The sequence below is a fragment of the Coffea arabica genome, chromosome 9e (genome assembly GCF_036785885.1).
Source record: "Coffea arabica cultivar ET-39 chromosome 9e, Coffea Arabica ET-39 HiFi, whole genome shotgun sequence".
In the NCBI taxonomy this organism is placed as follows: domain Eukaryota; kingdom Viridiplantae; phylum Streptophyta; class Magnoliopsida; order Gentianales; family Rubiaceae; genus Coffea; species Coffea arabica.
In genome coordinates this window covers 29,689,038-29,696,349 of record NC_092327.1, presented here as the reverse complement: position 1 = coordinate 29,696,349, position 7,312 = coordinate 29,689,038, and the positions used below count along the sequence as shown (strand labels likewise).

The 7,312-nt window shown below is 33.6% G+C and overlaps 1 long non-coding RNA gene across 1 annotated transcript; it reads left to right on the top strand.

Annotated features, from left to right (window-relative positions):
* The first annotated feature begins 797 nt into the window (after positions 1 to 797).
* On the top strand, positions 798 to 3,471 carry LOC140014501 (uncharacterized). The gene is made up of 3 exons (XR_011821267.1): positions 798 to 1,060; positions 2,711 to 2,928; positions 3,053 to 3,471. It is a non-coding gene; the product is annotated as an uncharacterized lncRNA (long non-coding RNA).
* Positions 3,472 to 7,312: the final 3,841 nt, after the last annotated feature.

Here is a 7,312-nt window from a genome sequence, read left to right as displayed (position 1 = left end):
GAGATCTCTGTTTGGGGGTGACCGATCATTTAATTCCTTCATTTGTAAGGACATTTTTCTTCAATGGGGTTCTTCAGGGATCCGCTTTCACCAATCTTCTAGCCAATAGTCAGCGGATTGTCTGATTGATGATAGTGAGAATATTGGAAAAGTTCTTCATTATTAAAAAGGGACAAAAGAATGAAAAAGAAGATAATTTTTTCTTTTTTGTTGGCTGCAATAAATTACACTAAAGGAGCATGTGTCTCATGTGACTACTTTCCATCCAATTTTAAGAGTTTTCTGTCAATTATCCTAAATTGACCAAAATTGACAATGATTGAGGATTAAATGTGCTATTGCTGAAATTTTGAGGATGAAATTGGTCTCTCACCCAAGCATTGGGGATGAAAATTGCATTTTCCCCATAATTTATAAGGGTTAAATGTGCATTCGGAACATCTAAATAAGGCTCTTGTTCGGACGCCACTAAGAGACAGCCACATGTCTTACTTTGTTATTAAGGACAGAGATAAAAAGACAAAACTCGTATCTTTTCAGTAACTCCTAAACCAGGACCAGGGGCCAGGACGGTTACCAGGCCACAACTTCTGAAACTTTTGATGGCCCAGATTAGATGAGCTAATATCAGCGTACAAAACGAAGCCACGTCGCAAAGTGAAATTAGCTGAAGACAACGGTGTCGTTTTATTGAGTGGCAATTAAAAAAAAATTATGGAAATGGATGGAGCATCATCGTCAAACGACGTTTGCATAGTACATATTTATCACACCCAAATTATTAATGAAAAGTTCCTTTTTATCACTTTTCCCATTTCACTTTCCCCATTTCCCAAACCCTTTCCCCGTTGTCTGCTAATTCCCAAAATCACTCCACAAAAGAACTGCCATTTCACTCCACAAAATCACTCCCATTTCACTCCCCGTTGTCTGCTAATTCCCAAAACAACTGCCTGAATTCCTCCTAAAGAAGACCGATGGTGTTTTTTGGAGGGGGAGAAACTGCATAATCCAAGGCCCTGGGGTGTTGCAATAGTTGGAGATTTCAGATTTAATCGAGGTAAGAAACTCTATTTTGTTGAATGATCGAACAAATTTATCTTTTGTTAGATGTACCGGGCTATGAACTAAAAATATTTACACACTATTTAGACAATATACACACTATTTAATATGGAATTTTGAGGGAAAAAAAGAAAGAAAGATGGAATGCCCAATGAATTGGGCATGATTTGGACATAGGTTTAGTGAATGTCTGCTATTTGAAAAAAAGATGACTAGTAGTTAGGGTTAAGTTATATGTGGTTTAATTAGGTTTACAATTTATTGCTTTATTAGGACAACAGAAATTTCAACGCATATAAAATAAATTCTTGTGGTAGGTATAAGAGAATCATGTGAAAAGTGAAAAAATATTTTGTAAGTTGCTTGCTTCTTTTCTTTACTTATTTTGAGAATACGATGACTGTCAATAGTCACAGTTGAGCAGAAATTCTTATTTATCAGATATTCTTTCTTTTGTTGAAAATTTCATCCTACACAAGTTTCTCATTATCATATTTTGTTCACATGAAAGTTAAAATTTTGTGATGGAATACTCAGTTAATTGGGCATGAATGGAATATAGGTGACCATGAATGTCTCTTATTTGAAATCACAAAAATGATTGATAGTTAGGGTTAAGTTACAACTGGTGCAATTGGACTTACAATTTTTTGATTTGTTTGGACAATATAAATTTCAATGCATATAAAAGAAATTGTTGTAGGAAGTATAAGAACATCATGTGAAAGGTGACAGAAGAGTTTATTAGTTGCCTGCTTTTTTTCTGTACCTATTCTGAGAATGCAATAATTGTCAATATTCACAGTTAAGCAGCAATTCTTCTGTTATTGCTATTAATTTGTTATATGATTTTGGATTGAGAGTTTAGTCAAATAAAGTTGGCATGACATATTGTTATGTTGTTTGTATCAATTGATATTTTTCTTGTACATAATAGTTATTATAGTTTACAAACCCACAGCATGGTAAAAAAACAGAGTGTTCTTTCACTTGTGTATAGTGTACATGGTAAAGAACAAACTGTAAGTATGGTTATTCAATTGTTGGTTTTCTGGTTATCTAGGAGTTCCTTTCATTAGGTAATGGCATAATGTTCATTAATCAATTGATGGTAATTGATTGTTTACTTAGGAATTGCAATTTTGACAATGGCATAATGTCCATTGTTGCTGTTAACATCATTGGAAACTCCATGACTATTTAATATTAGGGAGTGGAGTAGAAACAGTTGTTAGATCAACCGTCTGTAAATAGTATAACATTTTTTGAACATTTTGTAATTTTATTTAAACCTCTTGTACATTTGTAACAACAGAAGTGTGAAGAAACCTTAGGGGAGGTTTTTGAAATTATCCCTTATGTTTTTGTCATGTCATTTATTTTGGTGCAGTTTGAAATAATACATTATGGGACGTCGGGGAACCAAGAAGATGAATCTTACAAAAGATAAAGGCAAATAGGTTGAGGAACATTATGACAATAATCCGGTAAAGCCGGTTAAGCCACCAAGTGATTTCATTGCATACAGATATATATGGTTTTTTAGAAGGATTATTGTCTACAGTTGGGGCTTTGAATTAGTTAAAAAATTCATGATAAAATCAAAAGTCTATGTGATGGATCTAATCATATTAAATCATGGTAGGATTGACTTCGCACGCAAGCAAAAAGCAAAAGGAAAGGCATTAACAATGAAGGAGTTAAACATAGCTGCTAGAAATGCATGGAACAAACTAAGTGATGAGAAGAAACTTGTATGGAAGAATGAAGCAGATATGAAGAAACTATAAGGAGTTGATGAAAATCTACAAGGAGTCTATAGCGGATAGGGGAGAAAGCATAGAGAGTGATGTAACGAAACAAGTAAGGACGTAGCATCAAATTTTATTGTTTTTAAATTAAATGATTTAGAAGTTTCAAAGCGCAAGTGCAAGTATTGGGCTGTTATTTGTTAATTTTTATCAACATTGTTATATTGTTTTTGTAGGCTTACAGGTTTAGGTGTACACCAGCTAAATTCTTAAAGTTCGTGGGTCGTATTGATGGGGCGAAAATAGCTGCAATAAAAGAAATAGGTTTTGATGGATTACTAGAGATCCAATGCCATATTCTTCCAAAGGATATATGCACGTGGTTGGTGAATAATTTCAATCCAACTCACTCATATATACAACTTGAAGGTGGACGTGTACTGCCTGTAACATCAAAGGATATAGTAAAAGCTCTTACAATAATTGATTGAATCCCACAAATACGCCCAATGGTCTGTACTCCTTGTTAGTTTTATATGTGGTGTCAAATGTAACCACATCCCCAAAATAGGTATAATCCATCAGCATTGATGCATCAATCCAAAATGTATTTGTAATTTGTTCTTCACAATCAAGCTGCTCAGCGTGGAAGAATGACGGATTCTCCAATTTTTGTTCTTCAAAGTATCGTAGCATTGCACCAGTTTCACCATACTTTAATCCCCTCTCTCTTTTTGTTCATAGATAGTGTTTTAAGTCATCATGAGTATAGCCAATATTGCCTAATCCACCTACCTCTTTTCCCATGAGTTCATGGGATTGTTTCAAGGATATTTCTGCATCATTTGCAATCTCAGTTTGGGCTCCTTAAGAAATACTTACTTTTCTTTGCGAACGCATCATATGAGCACATTCTGGAATATGTAGTGTATGATTATATTCGATTACCAGATCTCGAACCTGATACTTCATTGTTTCTCTGCTCAAAATTATCCTTATTTTAGTTTCACATCCGATTTTTGTTTCAGCCCGAGTTCTCTTTGGTTTTATATCTCCTTCATACTGTCGTTTGAAACCTTCTTTGCAACATGTGTACCTTCTCGATATAACTACACCGTCTTTATCCTTGTTCAAGTAGTCTTTCCGAACATTGAACCCAACAATTAATCCGTACCTATTGTAGAAGTTGTATGCCTCATCTTCTGACTGAAACTCCATGCCGATCTTAGCACACAATGCTTCCTCCATTGTGCTGTATTCGACAAAAGCATTTTTTGCTATTGTTTTTCAAGACAAATTCAAGGTGAATTAGTAGCATATTATCATACAGCAAATCATTAGCTTATAAATCTTGGTATTACTTGATCTGATTCGTTATATGATTTATTACCTTATTATTTTTAAATACCCATTTAGGGGTGGCAATTTCTGACACGACCTGAAAACACGATATGAACCTAACATGAAATTAATGGGTTTGAGTTGAGATTTCGGGGGTTCGGGTCAGAATCGAGTCGAACTCAATAAACCCGAAAAGAAAATATGTCGATTTCGGGTCAACCCGTGGTGACCCGATATGACCCGTTTACGAATTAAAAATAATTTAATAAACATAAAAATTATGTTATCTAACTAAACTAAGTTATTCTTTTTTTTTCAAAGGCATTAATTACTTAATCCTAAATGAATTTATTTAACTTGTATGAAGTTGAAATTATTATATTTGGACAAATAATATATTATATTATTTTTTACTTTTATATTGTTTTAATTTATTTTATATTTGGTTTGGGATAAAACACTTTTACAGTATTTAATTTATTTTAGATTTGGTTTGGAATTATTTATTTAAATTTTTATTACTTGATTATGTAATTAGTTTTGTGAGAAATTGATTTTATTAGAAATTACAGTGATAAATTAATAAATTAAAATTAAGTTTCGGGTCATTTCGGGTCGACCCGCCAACCCGAAATTTTCGGGTTCGTGTCAGGTATCCTGACCCGTTTCGGGTTGGTGGGTCAAGTTCGGGGCAGTGATTTTTCTGTTATACCCGAGTCTCAACTCGACCCGTCAGCTCGAATTCGACCCAATTGCTACCCCTATACCCATTTAAGTGATTTCAAGTAATTTTTCATATTCTCCATAAAAATTATGTCTATTATATTTGTTTTTTATTTCCTTATTCACATCATAAGCACTTAATTATTTGTATTCACATATGTACATACTTTATAACGATGTGTATACACTTTACAACATTTTGTAAAATAATTTTTATGGATATGTATCTTCTCTGTAATAGGTAATCACATAACTCTAATAATTTGCAAAGCATATTTCACTATATAATATATACATTTCAAACATTATAACCAATTTGTGTATAATATCAGTATTTACATACTTTACAATCATATGTACAAACTTTATAACAATGTGTACACCCTTTATATCAACTTGTAACATAACAAATGCATGTATGTAAAATACACTTTTACATAGTGTAAGGTTCGACAGAGTTCTCAAAATCTATACATTGTCATTTATATCGTTTGTGTAGTTATTTAAGTTGGCCACATTGTTAAGTTGTTTTTACGCTTATGTTATTTTATTTGTACACATCCTCATTTATTTTTTGAAACTCTGTATGGGATCTTTATTGTACAAGTTAACCATCGATATGTATGTTCTCTGTAAAAGGATAATGATATACCTCTTGTAATTTTCAAATCATGCTTCACTAGATAACACATTTATTACAATCAAATTACCTATAATATTAGCATTTACCTTGGACAGAGTTGACCATACAGTGGATTTCAGATGGGCCGCTTACAAGTCTCGGCTATGCATTTGTTACTCGATGAATATCTATCTCAGTCATCCACAAGTGAATTGGACGTGTATTGTTGCTACAACGGATCTTCACAATTATCTTGTGCACACCTCAGACTAGATGCCCGTTTTGATATGGTTTATTTAAGAGTTGGAAGAGAAGAAGACAAAAATTTATGTCTATGTTATGCGAAGTAATTTGTTGAGAGGAGAAGAACATAAAGAGCTGCAGCGACAATGTATTGTGTTCAGAGAAAACCCACTACCGCCATTTTCTTCCCACCTCTTTTAAGTTGAAAGAGTTTTAAAACCCGCCTGTTCCTACCAAAAGTTGATTTTCAAATTTTGATTTTGAATTTTTCATACCCTTAACGGCAGCCATCACAGAGTTACAAGCCAAGTTTCTATTAAAGTTACAATACTCTACACTCATGTCCATTTTGTTCCCCATATTTTTGGCCGTTGATGATGGGCCCATCACATCTTTTCCATGAAAAGTTCCTGAACAGTTGCCTTGCAACCGTCCTGGCCCCTGGTCCCCTAAACCAATGCCCCTTTTCATGACTGTCAGTGGTGCCTAGTAACTAGGGCTCTGCCCATCCCATCTCTCAACAATATACTGGTAGCACTACCGGGCTTTGCAACGAGGGAGGGCAATGGGACGGGTATGGGGTGGGCGTGGCGGTGGGGGTGGGGGAAGGATTTTTCTCCCCTCATATTAAATAGGGTGGGCGGGAGAGGATACTTCAAGCCCATCCCTCGCCCCATCCCCCATTACCAATGTAAGGTTAAAAAATATATATATATATATTATTTAATACACACATACATATACACATTATAATTACATATCAATAATGTATGCATATATATATATTGTTTAATACACACATACATATACACATTATAATTACATATCAATAATGTATGCATATATATATCATAATTTGTATGATAAAAATGATTATTTGGTTATTTTTAGTTTATTTCAAATTTTTTTACATATTGTAAGTTGTTTAAACAAATATAATGACAATATGTTTAGATTTGCTATAAAAGAAGAGAAATGAATTAAAAATGATCAAAGTCATTTTTAACCTTGATTTTACATTGAATATTTAGCTAACAATCTAAAAGAGTGATTTACAAAGTTGTTATTAATGTTATATGCATAAAAAAATAATGCCAAAATAAAAAAATATAATTACACAACTATGGGGGCACCTGCGGGGGTATGGGGTGGGGAAGGGAAGGGTTAGAAAAAACAGGGGATGAGGTGGGTGGAAAGATTTTATAGCATAAGAAGGGGACGGGGAGGGATTCATGCCCTACTCCTGCCCCGTTGTCATCCCCATTTGCAACCCCTATTGGTCCTATTCACAAGACGTCTCTCATATTTTTATTTTTGTGTATTCAATAGAGGTGTCCAAAGATTCACTCATAGTCATCTTCTAGACTTCAAAACTAAATTAAATATGAAAAAAAATCTCAATCAACTCCCTGGAAGGTAATTAAGATCAAAAAAAAATTGATGAATTTTGGCAACCATAATTTATAGACCGCAAGATTTTGTGTTTATTTTAAGGATTAACTCCACATTGCACTCCTAAACTTGTACTAAATTTTCACTTTACACTCTAAATTTTTACTTTTCACTT